Here is a 21,221-nt window from a genome sequence, read left to right on the forward strand (position 1 = left end):
CAAAACCAAACCATTTTTTCCTTCATTTTACATCAGTGAGGGGGTGTTGGCACGCTGCTCACGTGGAAGACACAGGACACTTTGTGGGAGTTGGTACTTCCCACTATGTGAGCTCTGGGGATCAAGTAGGGTTGTCAGGCTTGAACCTGGAGCCTTTACTACAGGGTCTCCTTCCTGGCACCAGGGAAAACCTTTACATGTGAGTTGATTCCCTAAATTGAGACGTTATTTAAAAAGCATTTGTAGGTCAGGCCCTAGAGAAGGCATTAATAAAAAACCACTGGGGACAAAACAGAGAAGGTGGCTGTTCATCATGAAGTGACCAGGAAAGCAAGGCAGGCAGCATCAGAGGTCTGGATAAGCTGTCCTCACGGAGACTCCTACTCCTGGGATGGAGGTGTGCTCACCAGAGCTGTTCTCGGCTAGCCTGGGAACGCTGCTCATCTTTCAGAAGAATAAGACGGAGTGAGCAGTGAATTTTGTCAGGATAGGGTCATCTGACTCCATTTTTAAGTATGGAAAGCACTTTAGGATCCCTGGAGGATATTAAGTCTCTCTAAAATTATAAGTCTATTTTTGATCTTCTATCAGAACTCGATTGAGTAAAAAATCTTGAGGTGGAGATGGAGTCCGATTGGCAGAGCGCTTGTCTGGATGTGGAAAGTTCTTGATGTCACCCCCAGTGCTCACGAACTGAAGCACAGGAGGACCAAGAGTTCAAGACATACCTATTTATCATTTATAGGCAAATCAAGGCCAGCCTGGGAGAGGAGAGAGAACAGGGTGGGGATGTATAGTAATATAATCTTATAAACAACTAGCAAAGGCACAGGCTAACAATGACCTTGTCTGTACTCTGCTCTGATGCCACAACAATGCTCACCATACAGTAGGTGCTCCATGTTTAATTAGTGAGTTAAATATTTCTGCTTTTTTATATATTATGTTTAAAGCCTAAATTTACTTTCCCTGAATAGCTCCTCTCTTCTCGACCAACCTCTCCATAAGCCTGAAGTAATTATAGATCAAATGGACCATGGATCACCCGCTGGCTTCAGGAGAGAGGTACCCAGGGCCAGACTATACCCGCTGCTTCAAAGACACGCGTTGGGTGCCTTTGCCTTTGCTCTGTGCCCACGTGTTAAGCGCTCTGCTAACTAAGCTGGGGTGAGATCTCTTTCTGCTTTAAGCCCTGTGTGTTAGGATGGTCAGGCTCTAGAGAGGGCTTGATGATCAATGTTAAGAAGGCACAGAGTTGTGGTCTGACAGTTCCATGGTTTGCATTAGAAGATTTCTCCCCTTTTCCCAGCAGAACTTCCCATCACCTTCTCCCTTCTGACCACTCCCCTTTCTTGACCACTCCCCCTCCTTGACCACGCCCCTTTCTTGACCACTCCCCTTTCTTGACCACTCCCCTTCCTTGAAAGCCCAGGGCCTTGATCTCAATGCCTATATCAAGGCCTTGGCCTCTTTTTTTCTCAGATCTCCCTTTTTCTCTTCCTGCTTCTGGCCCAGCTGCCTTCTGAGACAAGCAAAACTTCAGCCTACCCGATGGCTATCTCTCCTCACAGACAGACACCCATGTGATTTACTTCAAGGTCAGAGCATCTCCCAAGTCTGGTGTGATAGGAAGCAGAGTGTTTCCTTTGCTTCACAATGGACAATAGTTCACTATGTTTAAGCAATTTGAATCCTCAAGTTTATCTATTTTTTACATTTTCTATACATAATAACTCAAATGAGTAGATTATTTACCTGCGGGGGAACGAACCTGCCTAAGGCTTTCCTCGGACAATTCTACATACACAGGATGACCTTTCAGAGCCCACAGATAGAGTGCTAATAACTGCTGTTTCTGTCCTATAGTTTTATTATTTTTATTTTTCATTTACATGTATGTACATGCCGGTACCCTCAGATGACAAAGAAGCGTATCAGATCCATGAAGCTGGAGTCACAGGAGTTGTGAGCCACTATGTGGGTGTTGGGAACTGGGCTCAGGTACTCTGCAAGAGCAGCTCAAGTTCTTAACTGCTGAGCCATCTCTGCAGTCCCTTTGCCCACCTTTGGAAATCTACTGACAATACTTTAATCTTTAGTTGCTACATAAAATCCTTAAATAGTTGCCATAGACTATTAGATTACAACAGTTAACACTAACAAACATTACTTTCTGCACATCAATTGAATTCTATAGTAGATTTTGAGGATCAATGTTATAATCCCTAGTGATGAGTTAACATGCTTGTAGGACCCAGTAATGGAATCCCTTTATCATGAGGATTTTTTTCCTGTACAAGTTAGCATTCTCTGAGGACATTCAAGTTAAATTTAAAGAAAGGTGGAGAGCATAGCTAATATTTATGAACATTTTTGTTGCATGATTTCCTAATATATGTTCTTAACTTTGTAAATTTTATATACAACACCTAGTGTTATCTCCATCATCATCGAAGTGGAAAGTGAAGAAGAGGGGAGTTTTACTTCATTGAATAAGAACAACATCTAACAACAGAGCCAAGTTTCGGACCCAACAAGACCTTAGTCCACAGAGCATGCATTTTGTATCACAAGCAGAGTTTATAGAACAGACACACAAACATTGTCCGACTTTCAAACAAGAGCTATACCAAAAGCGAAACAAACACTGGTGTGCTTTCCACTGGGGTTGGGGCAGACAATGTTGCACAATGATCAAGATCGCCCACCATGGAAAGAGGAAGAACCTGTACAAAACCCCCACTCAGAGCTGGCTTGAACGAAATCCCAGTCACTTCAAGGCTCGTGTCTAAGCCCCTCCACATCTAAGACGACACTGATGCGTGTTTTGGAACTGAGGTTAAGTGATGCATCCAAAGTCATTAGCACACACTCTGGAAAATGGATCTCAATAAATGGAAGTTAATTAAATATAATCATTGCAGCTATGAAACACCCTCTCCCGTGCCCCACACCTCAGCCTCTTCCGGAGTCTTAGCAGTCAGGAGACCCCAGCACTCAGGAGGAGGGTACAGGAGGATCACAGGCTCAAGGTTAACCTGGGCTATATAAAGAGTTTAAGGCCACATCGAGAAACTGAGACTATTTCATAAAGCAACACACACACACACACACACACACACACACACACACACACACAGACACACAGTTATTTCAAAACATGTGACTAGCCAGGCATGGTGTTAAACACCTGTAACCTCAGTACTTGGAGACTGAACACTGAGGCAAGAGATTACTGCGAGTTCAAGCTAGTGTAGACTACAGAGTGAGGTGTGTCTTCCTGTTCTGTGTCATTTCACTTTGTGTTGCTGAAAAGCTATCTGAAAATTATAAACATCCTTAAAAGACTCTTGCTTGTATCTTCTAAATAAGTATATTATTATATATAAACCACAGTATATTATCCCCGAAGAAAATCCAGTAATAGCCCCTTATCATCTAATTTCTACTACATATTTAAATTTTCTGAGCGATCCTCAAAACTATCCCCAAGGATATTTTAAGCCTTTTTCAAGAAACTAGACCACTTGTCCAGATTATCCTGTATTTTGCTCTTTTGTGTGTGTGTGTTATTTTTTAATTGTTCACCCAACCTCTATAAATCTGAAGGTAGGTTTTGGGTTTTATTGGTGTTCACTTGAACACTGTGGTGAGAATGTTTTAAAGTCAATGTTACGTAGTTCCTCCTAGACATTATCAAACTTTCCACGACCACTTCCCTTTCCCAACACGCTGTGGCTTCCTCGCTTTTCTCTAAGGTATGGCCAGGCCGGTGGTTTTCAGCTGTGGCTTCACTTAGAGAACATCTACAGAGTTTTTAACAATACTTGCTCCTGAATGACAGCTCTAGGCTTGAACAAAGGGTTGGTAAATCTTGCCTGGTCATTTTCATGTGTAACTCAGACAGTGAGTAGTTTGGAGTCCACAAAGTCAGAGGTCTTTTTTAAACTTTTCTGTTAGCGCTCTCAGTGTTAGACAGACAGCCTGGCTCACAACTTCTCAGCAAGATGTGAATTTCGGCGTGGAGATGACTGCAACCTCCCTTCAAGTTCTGGCTGTTTCTGTTTCTCTTTTTACCAAATGCACGCTATGAAGCTAATGGGCTTAAGGAGAAGAAAACCCTCAGATTTTCTCTCAGTTGTAGTTGGTTACTTCAAAAGTACTACGCAATTTCCAACCACATAGGGAGGAAAAGCTAGGACTCAGGATGGCTGCATCTCAACCTGAGCCAAGTCTTCCCACAGAATAAGCAAGTGTCCTTACTCCACCATCAGACACCTATCAACTCGCATACGAAGGCGGTAGAAATTGGCCACCTTCCCCTAAAGAAGCCTGTGTCCAGATCAACTCAGGAAGTGGCTTACACACTTACTGACAACCTGAATGAAGTGAAAGTTATAAATGACCCAACTGGAAACCCATAAAGCACGGAAACTGCCCTTTGTATCTGAGAGGCTTCCACACAGAGGGAAAACGTCACTCGTGTTCCTGATAGCAAACTAGTAAATCCCAAACTTACTGTTTGCTCCTGAGATTGGTAAAAGTCTTCTGTATTGTGAAGGGTTATGAAGGAAGGCCCGTTTTTGCTGTTTTGCTTGTCTTGTTTTAAGAGAGGATGCCGCTGTACAGGTCAAGCTAGTCTGGAACTTACTTTGTAGATCAAGGTGACCTGGAATTCTTGACCCTTCAGCCTAAGCCTTCTAGCATTGGAACCTTTGTCGGCACCAGATCTGACTGGGGCATGTATCTATTAAGAGATTACAACTAAGGAACATGAGCCTACAGATACACTCCTCTTGTCCTGGGAAATAACATACAAACTTACCCATTCTGTGAAGGGAAAAGATTAGGAGAAACAAACATTAACTCAATGTCTGCTCGCATAGAACTGATAAATACATTCTGAGATGTTCACAGCAACAATCACCCTATGGGTATAATGGAGGCTCACCACAAAACATTGGGGATAACATGCCATAAGAGATAAGAGAAAGAGAAGAGAGAGAGAGATCTGTATAATTGTATGTAAATTTACATATATGTGTACACACACATACATACATACATACATACATACATACATACATATATGTGACACATAAAGCACCCTGGAGGTGAGACAAGGAACTGGAAAGTGGTTGTCTGGAGGAGGAAGGTTATAAGAGGAAGACACAGGGGAAATTTTCACAAGATACCTTCTCACATTTTTTTCCTGTTTGAACTATGTAAATATATCACAGATTTAAATTTTCTAATATTTTTAAAGTATTTTTATACATTCATATATATATATATATATATATATATATATATATATATATATTCACACATATATACATACATATAATAGAAACTATTCCATGTATTCACCCAGCCCTTGTTGTGGTTGTAGGTCCCAGAATTACGTTTCTTTCTAGTTTCATTAAAAATGGAAGTGAAACTTTGCATATTTCTCATACTCAGGCCTAAAACTGGTTCAGAGGAAAATGTCTCCTGATTTTTCCCTGGACTTTGGATGTTTTGCTCCATTTAACAGTTCCAAGTTCACACCCGTGTGTGGCTTAGTCTCTCTGAAGCTCCTGTTCACACTGAGGTAACAGCATTAAAGGGAAGTTAATATTTTTTTCTCTTCAGAGGCATCTCTTAGGCCCTACAAGAGACTGGGTGGGGAGAAAATTCTATATAAGAAAAAAGAGGTGATATTCTTCATAGATAAATCAACAAAATAAAAAGTTCTGGTGACTGATTTATTGGCCTCCGGGCATCTACCACTGGAGGTTATAACTTATCTCATGTGTGCATTCTCTAGTAGAAAAGAATGGGACTTTTGCCATAACCCTTGCCTTTTGCCTAGTGTGATACACAGGCTTCAGGTCTCTGTGCCCCTGCCAACCAGATACCCTCCTTATGTCTTCCTTTGGATCCTGAGCTGGAAAAGGAGGGGTGGCGCCTACTCTGAATGCGTTGAATTTTCATACCAATAACACCAGTATGACCGGGTTTTGAAAGCAAACATTGAAAATAGCTCGAATACTTCTGTGATCATGACAAGGGCATCAGCAGACAAGACAGAGGAGGATCCTGGGAAATGAGCAAAGGAAACTGATGTAGGTAAAAACTAACCCAGACCAGCCTTGGTGAAAACCGAAACTAGGCAGAAGCACAAGGGAAGGCCAGTTTCCACCCAGATGTTCTAGCCAACTGCTGCATTTCCTGATCTTTGGCTTCTGTTGCCTAAGCCTAGAGGATTCATAGGAAATGTGAGGAAAGGGTAGGGTCTTTAAGTGCTCTGGTCCCGGGGGGGATGGAGAGTCATTGATGAGGAGAGTAGCAAAGGTGTAGAGGACAGATGTTGGTCCTGGCCTGATTAGAAGAGTGTAGAGAGGAATGAGGTAGAATGAGTGTTCTAGTAAACTTGTTTAAGTGTCTGTGATCTGCCAGGGTTGTTAGACATTTATATCTATCTCATTTAACCACCATGGATATAATTAGTGTCACTTCATATTTTCTAGCTTAAGAAACGAGACAAGTGAAGGCTGATAGGTTCCAGAGCCTTGATGAACCCTGGCGTGATGTGAACCTGGCTTAACCACTCTGTCCATACCGCAGTTATTAACAAAGGCTGCAGACGATGTGGCCCAAAGGAAGAGAATTAACAACAGTTAAGGGGAATTTTGGTAATGCGTGTTTGGAGTTAAAAAAATAATTTATCTTTGCTGAATAGTTCCTTTTCTGAACATGGAGGGCTTAAAAGAAAAAGTACAGATATCAAGATGGACTGATTTGACGTGTTTCCTTTCTGAGAGTTGGCCTGAAGTTCTTTATGGTGGACACCTTCGGGATGATCTCTCCGATAGACCAGAAGAGGGCTTGAAGATGTCGGATAAGCACAGACACCCAGTAGTGCGTGAACAAGATTAACCAGGGGCACCCACTTCTCTACACATCCAGCACTTGTACAAGGGCAGGCGTTCTAGGTTCTGTGCAGTGTTCTGAGATGGAATGAACACGTTGCTGGTCCTCCAAGCTGTTTGACATGAGATTTACTCTTAGCTCCATTTTGGAGACAAAGAACCTGAAGCACAGAGAAGCTAAGAAACGTGTCGAATCTGCTAGAAGTGCTGTGGCTGCGATCCAACTCAGGCATCTTGGGTAGAACAGCTTCCTATTGCATTCTTACACAGCACTTCTCAGAACCTGGCACCCAGAGCTGCGTTCCCTAAGCAATTTTGCTGCCTAACCTAAAGCTCCGAAACTGTAGAGTTAGACAGATAGGGATTCATTTATCTATTCATGAAATTATCCTGTTACTCATGTATCTATTATTATCATCCCGTTATGCAACGGTCTTAATACTAGCACAAAACAGACATGGTTTCTGTGACCCTTAGAGACTATAGAGGTGATATACTTAAGCCATTATACAAGGAAACATAAACTCATCCATGCTCATGAGTACTTGGGAGGCGAGGCATAAGATGTGACTGTGGGGACTAGAGTGATAGCTCAGCACTTAAAAACACTGACTGATGTTCCAGAAGACCCAGGTTGAAGTCTCAGCACCTAGATAATGACTCACAACTGCCTACAAAACCAGTTCCAAAGGGTCAGATGGGTTTTGTTGTTGTTGTTGTTGGCCTCCATGGGAACCAGGAACACAAGTAGTACACAGACACACATGCAGGCAAAACACCCATACACATACAATACAGGTTGGGATTAAGAAGGATGCTACAATGTAAGATTGTAAAGGCCTCCCAGTAGATCCATGACCTAGCAGAGAGCATCAGATCCTGAAATAACCACCTCTGATTATATTCTAGGCTCCTCTTAAACACTTTAGTATTTCAAAATCTCAATCCTTGCCTCCAAAAAATAGGACTAGAGGATGGTTGGTCTGTGAGTCACCAAGACAGTAACAAATGCTAGAGGGTATTCCAGGATTCCGAGACTGCTGCTGTGTTTCCCATTGCTGCTGGCTAGCATCCAGCAGAAAACTGGGTGAAGGGTTGAGAGTGGCAATAGTCAGACATTAGGAATAGGGAAATACTGAGGACTTCATTGCTGTAAAAAAAAATACTGATTGGATAGATTCTACCCTTTTATTCCATAAGATGAATAAAGCAAGCAAACAATCTGGAACACAGTGACATTTGGGGAAGCTAAAGCCCTCCTGGATTCTGTCATGATACCTTCTACTGTGGCAGGGTCTTCTGTCCTTTCCAGTGTTTAAGTGGTCCTTCCAGCTCAAATCCTAGGCTGGATCATCTTCTAACCAGACATGGCATTGAGATAGAGTAGACAAAGACCTGTGAGGTGGCCTGTACCTGAGTGTTCGAGGGCAGTGATGAGGAACTTAGAGCTATAGAGGCAAAAGGTACTTCAAAGATCCTCGCAGGGTTTTTAACCTGATTGCCTCAGCTTAGGGAGAAAAAAACAGGCAGGCAGCCTGGTGAGTCTGTCCTCTTTGCTGAACTCGAGTTTCTTGGGAGGGATCTGTCTACCAGGATTACGTTCTGCCGTGTTTTTCTGGCAGAAGCATGCTTATGTGCCCTTAGAGAGAGCACTTCAAAGCTTGCGAAGACACTCCACACTCTGTGTACCATCCATCCATGACAAGAGCCAACCTGGTTGAGGGCTGAGCTTTGGGAACCCTGAGCACACAGCCAGACCAGCAGGCAGGTAGATCACACACACTTGCTTACCCAGAATACCAACTCTATGCCCCTCTACAGGGGAAGAGGGAGAGGCCATGTGGTGAGGCTCTCTGAAATCTGGGCAGGGGTCTCTTTGTCTAGGTTAAGTCTAGACTTCAGCTTTATCCTTCATTTAATCTCCAGCTTTGTCTCCAGAGTCCAGATGAGGCCAGCAGCATCTTCTAGGGATTCTGTGCACAATTTCCCTGCCTCTGGCTACTGCTCATGGGTACCTCTAGCCCTGGGATTCTCATTAGTTGACACATCGACTCTCCTTTGATTAATTGAGAACAAAGCAAAGCAAAGCAAAATAAAACAATGTGTCCAGCTTCCTCTTCTTGATACCTTCTAGGAGAAATTCTAAAATGTTATAGCTGGGGATGTGGGACATTGTGTGTAGGCAGTTCCAGGAAGCCCTTGTTAACCCCAAGGGGGGGGGTTGGCATATTCTCTCCAAAAGAGGTCAGTTTTCATTGTTGTTAAGTGATGGTGGTGGTGTTTTTGTTTTTCTTTCGTCATAAGAGACAAACAGAAGGTCTCAGGTTTTCAGAAGGATTCTCCAGGGGTCACCCTTCCATCTAGGAGTCAATTGTATCTGGATGATGATTAATGATAACAGATATGTAGGCCACTCCTCTTCTATGCACACAGATACTGACAGTGGAGGAATGAGTAGGAGCTACACAAACCACTAAAGGAATGTGATAGGCCAAGTATGGTGGCATAGGCCTGGAACCCTAAAATTCAGGAGGTTTAGTCAAGAAGGCTGTGGTTTAAGGTTAGTCTATGTTATGCAAGAAGACTCTGCCTAAAAAAAAAACAAAACAAAAAACAAAAACAAACAAACAAACAAAAAACCCAACATGTAAAGAAGGGAGGGAGAGACTCGAGAAATGGAGGGGAAAAAGGGAGAAGAGGGGTGAAGAGAGAGACTGAGACAAAGAGAGAGTGAGAGAGCTAGAGAGAGAGAGAGAGAGAACACAGCTTCTCAGACACAAAGACCTAAGGAAGAGTATGCCCACAGGAAATGGAGCCTAAGTTCCAGCTAAGATGCTTCTAAGTAGAGCCCAGCTCCTGAGTCTCCAGTGACCCTTACCACAGTCAAGGACGGAGAGACGTCTGTGCTTACACAGAGGGCCTTCCATTAGGTCAAACTTAGTCTTAAAATTGTGCAGCAGAGGGGGTGTCATTTCCCCCCTCTGACATACCAAATGTGTTTGAAAATAGAAGATTCTCACGGGCACCTCAGTAAAGCTTTTTACCACCCCTACAATATAGCTGTAGAAGAAGCAGCTATAGAGCAAAATACATAAGGCATGGAAAAGCACACATCTCACAGGAAACCAATGCCTACTTCTTCATCAGGAAAAGATTCAGATTGTTTGCCTCATGACAAGAGACAAAAGGGCCCCTGCCACCCTGTTCTCCTTCCATCTCAGAGATAGAAAACACCTCCTTATTTAGCCCATGACCTATGACTGCCGTATCTAGACTTCAGCTCTAGAAATAAAAAGGAAGAGAAAAATATCTCCAAACAGGTTTTCAAAGAAGGGGGCCCTCTTTCCGCCGCTGTTTGCTGTCACCCTCTTTCTTTTCTGCTTCCTCGTTTCAGCTTGACATCTCCTCAAACGCTACCTGACAGCCTGCCGCCATCACCCGTGAATGTAAGTAATTTCCTTATTGACAGCCTCCCATTCTCTCTGACATCTGCCAGCACTCTCTGACACTTGAATAAGTATAAAGACATTAACAGTCTGGCGCAGGTTGCAGGGCTGGAATAGCAATGTTTGGCAGGCCTACTGCACAGAGCCTGCAAGCAAAGGGACCCCCACTCATTCAACCCAGTTGTCCTTCTGCCTGGAAGACGCATTGGAGCCCGGAGTAAATGCCGATTACTCGCTCCAGTGCGCTGGCATTTTGGTGTCTCCTTCGGCAGCCAGATTGGACATTAAAGGGAAAGAAACAAACACACACACACACACACACACACACACACACACGCCTGTTTCTGAGGCAGCATGAGGAGCCAGCCAGATGACGAGGCTCAGGTCACTGTTTTGTGGGGTGAGTTAGTATTTTAAACGGGTTGGTTTAGAAAAAAAGGGGGGGGGCAAAATCAAGCTCCCCTAACTTCCACACTGAACGTTTGCATCAGACTTCCTTCTGATAATAGCAGGTTCGTCCCACATACTAGAGCTGACAAACGCCATATTCACGCCAAGGAATTTTGAAAGCAAATATGTCACATTAATGATGATGACGATGACGACGACGACGAAGATGGTCAGAAAATGATTAGGAAAGAACACCCTGGCAGCCTTTGTTGCTAGAATCTGCTCATGGGCAAATGGCAAAGCTATTCACATGGAAGACATTAAACCATCAAGTGAGTCACAGTGTGTGTGGGGGGGTGGGGGGGGTGAAGAAAGTGTTATCTTAATTCTTTTCTAAAGAGAGCATGTTTGGGATCGATCAGAAACCTGTAATCCACCCAGGTGATGCTAAAATTAAGGTAGAGAAGCAGAGCCCTGGATGAGTGGGACACTTTCTTGAGTCAAAAGTGACTCAATGTGACTGCAGGGGCGGGGGGAGAATTAAGATGGGCTTTGTAGGAGCCTAAAGTTTCTAACCAATGGGCCAGCAAGAGTGAGGGGCGCATGGCTCTTTGCGCATGCGCCTTCGGGGCCCAAGTCTGCCCCTCTCCGGTTTAGCACCAAGAGGATGAGACAGCTGCAGCTGAGATTGGAAGCTGACTGTGCACAGGGTGCACTGTCATTTCTTCTGCAAAGCACCGTAGTATTCCTGTTTGATCTGAGCCTGGGGTCACTGTGTCAGGACTGCCGGTGAAGAAGAGAAAGTAACTCACAAAGAAAAATGACACGTTCTCCAGGATCACACAGGTAATTAGGGTTGTGCCATAATTTGAACCAGTACCTTAACTCCCATGTTGGTATGCTTCATTTATATTAAGTTCCAGGCCCAGGAAGCTGGGTCCACATTGCCAGCAACAAGGCAAAGTAAAGCTGGAGAGGCAGCAATCACCTTCCTGGAGCTGTAGGAGTTGTCTGTGGCCTTCATAAGACTGGTGGAGACCTACTGGCGAAGCAAAAGCTCCAATCTGCTAACGGCTCTGAACCTCTGCATGGGGGAGCTCTCCCCTCAGAGGCAACTCCCTTAGGACCACAGTAGAGCAGCAAGGCCAGCAGATGGTGTGTGTGTGTGTCTACAGGTGATAAGAAGGGGGCTAGTGGAGTGAACTAAATTAGGTGCCAATTAACTTTGGGATTTGGGGTCAAGGGGACTGAATAGACTGGGCTACTTGACTCTCGGTCTCTTCGCTTATAAAGCAGTATAGTTTTATTCGTAGACTGTGGTCTATTAAGCTAAGACTTCACAAAGCAAAGAGTACACAAATGCTAAGCTAAATGCTCAAAGAATAAATGGCGATATAGTCTTAGTATTGATCCATGTAGGAGCTCATGGAAAGCTTCTATCCCTGTTGTTCCATTCGCCATGTCTTCTGGACATCCTGTAGGTAGTAACATGCATTTGTTATTAATGTCTATGAGCTCCATCTAAGAGCACATCTTTATGATTTAATACTGCTCAAATGTTCTGCTTCAGATACATCCCCCAAAACCAGTTCCCTGTCTACGTGGCCCTAGCCATGGTAATAAAAAGCCACCGACTGGCAAGCCACTCTCCTAGGCTCTATACTTACTCTATGCCTAAATTTATATGCCTAAATTTGAGCCGTTCACATTTGAAGGTGGGTCATTCAAACCCTGAGAGGTTAAACAACCTGCCAGAAGTTCCCCGGTTGTTCAGTGTCACTTCGATGGGAGCGTCATCTGTTTAGCCCAGAGCTTGTTTGGGCTAAACTTCTGAGCTAATGCCTGCCCTGTTTTGCCATTCTATTCTCCCAGGGTATCCAGTGCACACATCTGAAGATTCCTCTCCTGCCAGCCCTTAGAGTGAATCTGTGAATGTGGCTGTTCTGAGATTACCACCATATCAAGCTTGGGCATCCTTTCTTACACTCAGCTCTGTTTCTAGCTCATCTTGCCTCTCACAGTGCAACTAAGAGCAAGCTCCGTACGCTGCTTTCACCGTACCTTAAGGAAACCCTCCACGGCCCTGTCTATCTTCCTGCTGAAGTTGACTAAGGTCAGCCACAGTGGGGAATGAGATCTGCTTCTTCCTCCACTCGTGTGCACCTTAGCTTTGCAGCCCCCCTCCCCTGCTGCCTTCTTTGGGTGCTCGGTAGAATGCCGACTCCAGTTGACCCCTTGATCACCGAGACGTCCCCACTCATAGACTGATGCTCTGTTTATCATAAGGGGTCACTAAATATTTGCTAAATGAGTGGATGAAATTATTTCACCAAGGATACACTGAAAGACTTAAATCTCCTTCCACATTTCCTAAAAATGTTCTTCTTTTTTGTTAATGAGAAACTTCTGAATAAGGATTCTTATGATTTGTTATATTTTATGCTTCTTTTTTAACTTATGTATTTATTTGCTATGTTGAGGGTTGAACCCATTGCCTCCAGCTTGCTAGGCAAATCCTCTTCCATGGAACAACGTCCCCATGCCCAAAACTTGCTATGTTTTAAAGTTGCCATCTGTCAAGTCAGGGTTTTAAATGTCTATGAAGCAATTGCATTTAACTCTGCTATTCAAAGATAATAACAGAATTTATAGAAATTTAATTCTTAGTGTTGGGACACCAACTTAACATAGGGTGGCAAATGACTCTTTGCTCTGGCCAGTTGATGCCTAGCTGAGACAAAAGTATTAAGGTGTCAGAGGCTCCTCCCGCATGGGACCCAGAGACTGAGGCTCTGCTATCTGCTGCAAGCTGTAAGACACTACATGCTTGCATTCCCTTCCTTTCTATCAAGGTACTCACCATACGCCCAACCTGGCCTTCAAGGATTCAACCCAGTCCTCCCCTCCCATGCTTTCATAGGACTCCCTAGGCACAACATTTTTCTCATTGGTGAAGCTTCTCATAACAATTTAACATGTTAAGATATGATTTGTCCTATGCATGTTTGGTGTACTGGTCTTCACTGGTTTATGAGAGAAGGGTCCATCATCCTTCTCTCTGAGCTCAGTCTGCCTCCTGCTTTGTAGCACTGAATGCCCACAGATGCTCACAACGTACTTTCTTGAATAAATAAACAGCTCTGTCAATGCAGGTAGACATAACAGATGGCTGGCGTGTTGGCATGAGGCATGAGGCTGCCTGGCCCGTTAGCGAAGCGGGCGAGAGGGGCAGTTCGCATCTGTTGGAGGGCTAGCAGGGGAAGGCCGCAGATACGGAGGTAGGCAGGGCTGAGGAAGGCTGTAGATATGGAGATAGGTGGGGCTGGAGATTGGGGTGGTATGGGTACATTGCTGGGATTCATAGCAACTCTGCCTCTTGTTTCTCATCCCAGGCAACTAGAGGTGTTTTTTTCCTATATCACAGCTCGGTATTAAGACCAAAGGAGAAATGAACTTTGAAGTGGTGGCCCCATTGTTGTAGATAGCAATATTGTTCTACATAACTTGTTTGTGGTTCGTGTTGCTCACATGAACATTCGGACGCACATCTGCCACGGACCCGTAATGAGTTATAAACTGAGAAACCTGAGCGTCATACCTTTTCCTATTCCTCATATTTCCAAGGCTGGAGTTCTCAGACTATTGGACACAGCTGGGCAATCAAGAGGACTTGAAAAAGAACACTAATCTATTTGATAAGAGCTCCACCCCACGGCCTGACCACCTCCCAAGGGCTCTCCGACGGGTGACATTTCATCTCATGGAAGGAACTCGAACTTTCAGTCACTGTGACTCTTCTGGTTGTTGTCCCCTGGTTTGTTAGACTCTTGTCATCAGCACCGAGCTTACCGGTGTGACTTTACGAAGTGACATGCCATGACTAGACAGAAGCTTCCAGTGAGTGCACGGATTTTTCTTCTATAAAAAATGGAATATCTCAAACAGCAAGCAGGTCCTCGGTCCTCAGTGGAAACCATCAGGGCAAGTGTACAATGACCTAGGTTCTAACTTCCTCATTTGCACTGGCTTGTCTTAAAGGGAAAAGCCACATCCCTGGACTCGCTGAGGTGGTCTGTCAGATGCGATAACCTGGCTAGGAGCGGGAAACACAAGTTTCAACTGAAATCTGCTCCAGATTTTAATCATGGTCATGGGCCCTTTTCTGGGGCTATTTCACTACAGATACCTGTTAAAATTTATTCCAGTTTAAGGAAGTTTCTGTATCTATAGTCAAGGAAATTCTGGAATCTTTCTTATAAGTGAGTATCAGTAATGTCACTTGCAGAACAGGGCTGCCAGGAGCCTCAGCTTCTTGCTCATTGCTGTCTTCACAGGGCTAAGGTTAATCCTCAGCCGTGGCCAGCCTTCTAGGTAATGGCGTTTTTATAGGATCTTGAAAGATGACTCTTTAAAATTATTTTATTTCCTCTAACTTAAGGTACAGTGCTCTTGCCCAGAAGGAAACAGTCATTTCCTAGGAAAAGGGAAACCACACTTCCTGGGGATGTGACAGCCTCTTTGTCTACCAGCTACTCCTTTGACTGTAAGGGCAGAAAACGAAAAGCAGGTGCCATCTGAAGGGAATGATCCAGGCTATGGCTCGCAGTAGGCAGAGCTCAGGCTGAGAAGCAAAGCCCAGGCTGGCTTCCAGCCAGGTGACCCTGTCACTCATTCCTCTAGGTTTGGATTTCCCCATATGTGCCAATAAAGGATCTGCAAACCCCTGTTGAGTGTGTACTAATGTCTTATCACTGTGATCCCATCAAAGCTAATTGACAAGGCTGTTTTTATTGCAGGCTTTCAAAGGCAGGTCTCTTAATTTGTAGACTGGGGGAAATACATCAAGAAAGGGAAGTGTTTACAGTGGAAGCCGGGTCCACACATATCTTCTGAATTGCTAAAATGTTTTGATCCTAGAGGAGGAATAAAGGAGCCTGATTTATAGCCATTTAACAAACAAACCGTATTCGTGTCACTAGAACAGCTGGGCACAGTGTCTCTCCCTGCCCACTCCCGAGATTTTATGAGCCAAGGAGGGAGCTAAGCTCTGGAACATTCCTCCAGGCCCATAGAAGTCTGCCCATGCTGTGGTACTCATCCTCGAAGTCTTAGCTAGAGATCTATCAAGTACTATATCTGCCCCGCGGAGTAGAATAATACTACTTCAGTGTGATCACCTGGGCTGGCAGATGGCTGCTGTTCCTACGACCCCTAGCCTCCTCAGCAGAAATGACAGATCTCTGCTAACTTTTCTTGGATGCCCACAGCCACTCCCACTGATGACCAGAGTTAGTTCCAAAACAGGTGTTCAGATGCACAAGCAAAACATGAATATGTGCCCTAAGACATGCTTGGGACCCTTCCCCATCTTCAACAACAGCGTTCTTCCTATACAGAGACTATGATTACAAAAAACGATCGGAAGCCCACTCTCAGCCTCAGAAGCGCAGATCCGTAATCAGTTCTGCCACATGGAAGCCTCCATGGAGGACACAGCAGGCGACGTCTCCAGCTCATGTTTTTTTTCCCCCAGTCCTCGGGAGCTACTGGAAGCTTTTGGCTGATATGTGTGCGTGCCTGCGAGTGCGCGCGCACATGCGTTCACTAGCTGGGCCACATCAGCCTAAGGAGAATTCCTCCGATGAGTACTTTTGCTTCAGCGACTCGCCTCCAAGATGGCCAACATTTTCTCAGTACTTCTTTACCCCTGCCTCTCTCCTTTGAGCAGAGAGGCCTGTATTACAGCACTGGGTAAAGCAGGAGCCCGGCGCATGCGCAGCTAAAAGGCCTGGGCTTCGTTCTTTGCTGTTGCCTTGTGCTCTGGCGTGTACGTACACAATCTTCTTCCTTGCTTCTCTTACTCCCGCTTTCCCAACTTTCCTTCTCAAAGTGAGCAAGTCTACCTTCTCTTAAGAGGCTCCCCCACTGGAGCAAGCTTTAAGCTAACTTGATTTCCACATTGCCCCTCCTCCACGTGAAGGCGTGGGGCCAGTTTTCACTTCTGAAAAAAAAAATTCCTCTAAAAGCGGACTCTGGAGACTCTTCAGTAAATGAAGATAGACTTGGTGAAGAAATTCCAACCCTATAAGCAGATAATTAAGAGAGATTTCCCAAGCCTAGGGGGAAATCAAAGACTATTATGTATGTATGGTTTGCGCTAAACCACTTTTATTACAAATTGAGCCCCCATACAGCTGTGCAGCCATGGAGTGAGGGGGAGGGGAAGAGAATATACAGCCAGTGAAACAATTAAAGCCATGTGGACATGAACTTCTAGCAGCAAACAGGAGCTACGCATTCTCTTTTCTGGCTTGTTGTGAGTAATTCCAAAACCCCACATAGCAATTCTCTCGAAAGTCTAAGAAGGAAAGGATGATGGATAACAATACAAGGTCTCCCCATCTCCCTCTTCTTCTCAATTCCTCTCTCTCTTGATAGAGATGCGATAAGAGGAATATGGTTTGTAGAAAGTCCCCTGAAGTCTTGGGAAGTTTAGAGGGAAAAATCTAGAAGCAGGTGGACTTAGAAATGTCATTCAGTTCTGCCACCCAAGAGCTGTGTGGTCTCATTTAAATTACCCCATCTTTCAATTCTCACCTTCCCCTGTTCCCAACCCCCCTCCATGTAGCTATTGTGGTAAGTGTGTGAGACAGGATAAGGAAAGTGCCTGGCCCCTGCTAGATATTCACTGAATGGTGTCTGTGCCCTTTGGAAGAAAGTTACCAAAACCACATTTTTCCATGTTTTCCCTCTTGTAATTGCCAAAGAAGAGCATGGTATCAAAAGGTTCTGTCACCGTCAAGGCCACCAATCAAATGTTTTGCTAAGCCTTCATTTTGTGATCTGAGTGGATGAAGAAAGAACTATGGCAAATGAGAGGAGCTCTGTCCTATCTAAAGAACACAGCCAGTGCTAAGTAGGTGATGTGCTAAAGCAAGAAGACCTCATTTAAGCCAGTAGAACCCATGTTTAAAGAGAAATCTGGGCAACTTGTGTATGGGCTTGACCTCTTAGCACTGGAGAGGACAAGACAGAGGGCCTGGGGCTTGCTGGCTAGCCACTCTAGACTATAGCACTGGAGAGGACAAGACAGAGGGCCTGGGGCTTGCTGGCTAGCCACTCTAGACTATAGCACTGGAGAGGACAAGACAGAGGCCCTGGGGCTTGCTGGCTAGCCACTCTAGACTATTTGATAGCTCCAGCGCTTGATTTGATTTTGCAGAGGTCATCAGTGAGTACATACTTTTGCTATGCAGTTATAAGGCCCGGAACTCAGATCCCGGCACACACATAACACACATGCCTGTAACTCCAGCTCCGACAAAAGTGGGGTCAGAGAACATCCTAGCTGAGAAAATTGAGCACCAAGTAAGCCAGAAACCCTTCCCCTGAGGACTAGGCTGGGAGGGGCAGAGGGGGACACTTGCCACTCTGCTCTGACCTGCACACATATACAAATCTTTGAGAGAAAACAAACAACAAGGTGGACAGTTCCGAAAGAACAGAACCCAAGATGTCTTCTGGCATACACGCATGTGTCCGTATGCATGTGACATGCACACATGCACTCATACTCTCACACACACTCATATTCACACATACTCACACAGATAGTCATACATAGTTACACATATATACATACTTGCACATACATACACACACATACACACACATTTACACATACACTCATATTCACACACACATGCTCAAATATACACACACAGGCAGTCACACATATATACACACACTCATAAACACTCACATGTGTACACATACACACACATACAAACACTTGCGTACACATATATACATTCACACACACCATACATGCATGAGTGCACTTTAAAGAGGGAGAAAACAACTTATACTTCCCAATATGCACATATAGATATACTCATGTAAATATACAAAACAAACACAGATGGAAACTAAAATTTTTATATCTGATTTAAGAGGGTCTATATGCCATCTAAAGGAATATAAAAGAGTCTATATACCTTGTAAATGTAGCTGTGAGTTTGAGACTTATGGATATGGTATGGACTCAGTATTAGCTGCTTTTAAAAAAGAATCCCACATCCATATGTATATGTGAAATTTTCATTTCACACAAAATGACTCAATATAGTTGTTAAGTACACAGAGCTTAGAAGCACATCTGTAGATTGCCCATATGATCTGATGATCTGAGGGATGCAGCGTGTAACTTCTAGAAGATGAACATTAAATGATTACTCTCTGTACAGTAAAATATTTGGGTTTGGATATAATTTTTCAGATAATTCCATTCAGTGCAAAGAAACCAACATACATAATAAGTCCCTTCTTGCATATTTCTGTTTCCAGAAGTCAACAATTACCCTGATGAGCTGTGATGGAGTTTGCTGTTTCTTATTCTTGGAAGTCAGCTGACTGCTCCAAAGCACACATAGAGAAGGATGAGTTCTACTGTGCTGACTGAGACAGTAGAGACAAGGTATGTACCTACAAGATACAATGTTCTACTGTGCTGACTGAGACAAGGTATGTACTTACAAGATACAATGCTCCCCACACTTGCCTACAAAATACAGTACCCCCAACACTTTTCAGGACTGCACTGAAAAGTGAGGACGTTAACCAGAATATGGACATTAGTCCACAAAGTTATTGCCTTCAAATAATTTTAAAAGAGCAGAAAGAACTTAGAAGAAATCGCTTTGTTTTGGGGAAATTTTCATAGGCTCCAGATAAGCTTCCCAGTCACAAAATATGCTTCAGAGAAGAGCGGGTTGGGGGCCATCAGCGGCTGAAAGCATTAAGTCACCAGTCTTTAAATTAACTTGTCCTAGTCCCTATCTGAGCCAACAACGGGAGGTGGGGTGGGAGGGAGAGAACTCTTCCTTTGATATCAAAAGTCAAACAAATGTTAAATTTTATTTTTGAATGACAGACTCCCACATTAACTCCTACCCCAAAACTAGCAACTATAAATTTAGTCCATTTGTGAAACCCAAGGTTTTTCTGGAGTGTGAGACAATTCAGATCTCTGTGCCTTGCTCATCACAGAAGCTGTCTCCTGTACTGTGACATCCATCTTGATGGGAAATAGATATGTTAAGAAAGGGGTAAGTCATTTAGAATCAGATGATTCTGGGGGTCCCCAATGATATAAATAGGCTTGTTCAGAATCGACCAAAGGGAGTCAAGTTACTGATATCACGTCCCACCACATCTGTGTGTCCTACAGTCATACCTCATCAAATAGTTGCTCAATACATAGCTGTTCTCACAGTATTGTGCAAGTATTGGCTCTGAGGTCAGACCCACTTGAGAGGCTGGCAGCCTTGGTGGCGTGCTGTACAAGTTTCTATGGTTTTATTCTACTTATTCCTCTAAGCTTCCAGTTCTAAAGAATGAAGGAACTCCATCAAGTGAATGAATATTAAAAGATGCCTAAATTCCCATCCACCCTAGACACTACTGCTCAAAATACTATGTCAAGAAACATCAATGAGGACCTACAGAAAGAGACAAAAACAATTACTCTACCAAAATGATGGATGTTTCAGGGACTGGCCAAACAAACAAACAAACCTCTTCTATTACCAAGAAAAGTTGTTCAATGGAAGTCGTAAAACGTAGAGCCTGAGAGATGCACAACCCAGGATATATTGGTGAAGTATGCTAAGCTCTTTGAGGAGCAGATTCTAAAACAAAACTGTCCTTCTGGGAGTGAAAACTCATCTCCAATGACTTTTCTTACTCATCACTCTCTTCCTTCCCCATGACCTCACGACTCCTAACCCCAAACACTACAGTGGCCCCAGATGGTAAATAAATATATCTCATCTTGCAGATCTTATTATTTTAAAGGTGAATATATTTCAGTCATAAAACTTGGAATGTCTTCATTTGAGATAATAGATTGGCCAAATTTAAGAACGCATAAACCTGTAAGCAGAACTTTCGTAACCAAGTCCCCTGAGATCATAGTGTTCCCAGGGTATTACGTCATCTCCACTGGGTCAACACTACAGTTGACTTGAGTGGCAGAAGTCCAAAGCACACAGCTATGCTGGTTTGTGTATTTTATGATGCTGAAGGTGTGACTTCTCTTGAAGATAGCACCCTAGAATGGAACTTCCAAGGGTGTTTATTTAGTCGTGTGTTCATTTGTTCGTTCGTTCATTCTTTCGTTTACTATGTTACATTCACCTTATTTAAAAGGGTGATAAAGACACCTGTTTGGAGAGTTATGGAAGTCTGCTAGGCTGCTTTTGTAGAAGACAAAGAGCATGAACTTTAATTGAGATAATGGTAATATTTCATGGCAGATTACTGCATTCTGTTCAAATCCCTGCTGTTGTTCCAGTTAGAATCAATGGTCTTCTTTCTTACCAGTTCCCTCAAATGTATAGGTTGCTGTAACCTGCTAGGAATATACTAGATTTTCTTAATGAAGATAGATCTATATCACAGCAGTGGGGCA

The 21,221-nt window shown here is 43.8% G+C and overlaps 1 long non-coding RNA gene across 6 annotated transcripts; it reads left to right on the forward strand.

Moving 5' to 3' along the window:
- The first annotated feature begins 6,742 nt into the window (after positions 1-6,742).
- On the forward strand, positions 6,743-15,475 carry Gm35394. Of its 6 annotated transcripts, none has more exons than XR_389393.4 (4): positions 6,743-10,760; positions 10,870-11,082; positions 11,408-11,596; positions 12,623-15,475. It is a non-coding gene; the product is annotated as a predicted gene, 35394 (long non-coding RNA). The 6 variants fall into 6 exon arrangements; XR_389395.4 differs by having other exon boundaries at positions 10,873-11,082; XR_389396.4 differs by having other exon boundaries at positions 10,114-10,360.
- The last annotated feature ends 5,746 nt before the right edge of the window (positions 15,476-21,221 follow it).

The sequence above is a fragment of the Mus musculus genome, chromosome 5 (genome assembly GCF_000001635.26).
Source record: "Mus musculus strain C57BL/6J chromosome 5, GRCm38.p6 C57BL/6J".
Classification (NCBI taxonomy): domain Eukaryota; kingdom Metazoa; phylum Chordata; class Mammalia; order Rodentia; family Muridae; genus Mus; species Mus musculus.